We start from the raw sequence: 936 nt of genomic DNA, 5'->3' as shown, positions 1-936 counted from the left end.
GAAAAGGACAATTATCGCAAAATGTTTTAGCTGCATGTAATTTTGATTTAGAATTCATATATGTTCTTAGCGGATGGGAAGGTTCAGCTCATGACTCAAAAGTTTTACATGATGCTTTAACAAGAAGCACTAACAAGTTAAAAGTTCCTGAAGGTATGTTATTTACATTATGATTTTAAAAACAAGACTTTGTTATTTATTTGATATTTATCTCACTTATATTTGTGTGCTTTATAAAATTTCAGGAAAGTTTTATTTAGTTGATTGTGGATTCGCTAATCGTCGTAATTTTTTAGCTCCATTCGAAGTACTCGGTATCATCTCCAAGACTTTAGAGGGCAAGGAAAAGATCCCGTAAATCAAAATGAGTTGTTCAACCATCGTCATTCGAGTTTGCGAAATGTAGTAGAGAGGATTTGCGGCATCTTCAAATCAAGATTTCTTATCTTCAAATATGCACCACCCTTTCCATATAAAATACAAGCGGAGTTAGTTCTTGCATGTGTTGTTTTACATAACTATCTTCGTAAAGAATGTCGCTCGGATGTGTTTCTTCCCAAAGAAAATGATGTTGAAGAAAGTGGTGTTGACGAGAGAGATGATGGTGAAAATAATGGAGATGAAGAGATTCATGGTACTCAAGAACAACAAAGAGTTCATGCTAATAACTGGAGAGCAACAATAGCTAAACATATGTGGACTGATGCTATGATATGGGGGCATGAGACAATAGAGTGCTTTGATTTATCTTTAATTCTGTTTTGTATCTTTCAATTTGTTATGTTACTAGGTGATACCTCGTGCTACAGCACGGGATTATATATTTTGTTAGTTACTTTTTTGTAATTTGTATTTTTGTAATGCAGTTTTTTATTTTGACTTATTTTCTTTGTTTATATAGTGTTTATTTATATATTTGGTGTTATACAGTAAATT

The sequence above is a fragment of the Camelina sativa genome, chromosome 9 (genome assembly GCF_000633955.1).
Source record: "Camelina sativa cultivar DH55 chromosome 9, Cs, whole genome shotgun sequence".
NCBI lineage: Eukaryota > Viridiplantae > Streptophyta > Magnoliopsida > Brassicales > Brassicaceae > Camelina > Camelina sativa.
The sequence above is the reverse complement of the archived record's forward strand: the minus strand, read 5'-3'. Positions refer to the sequence as shown.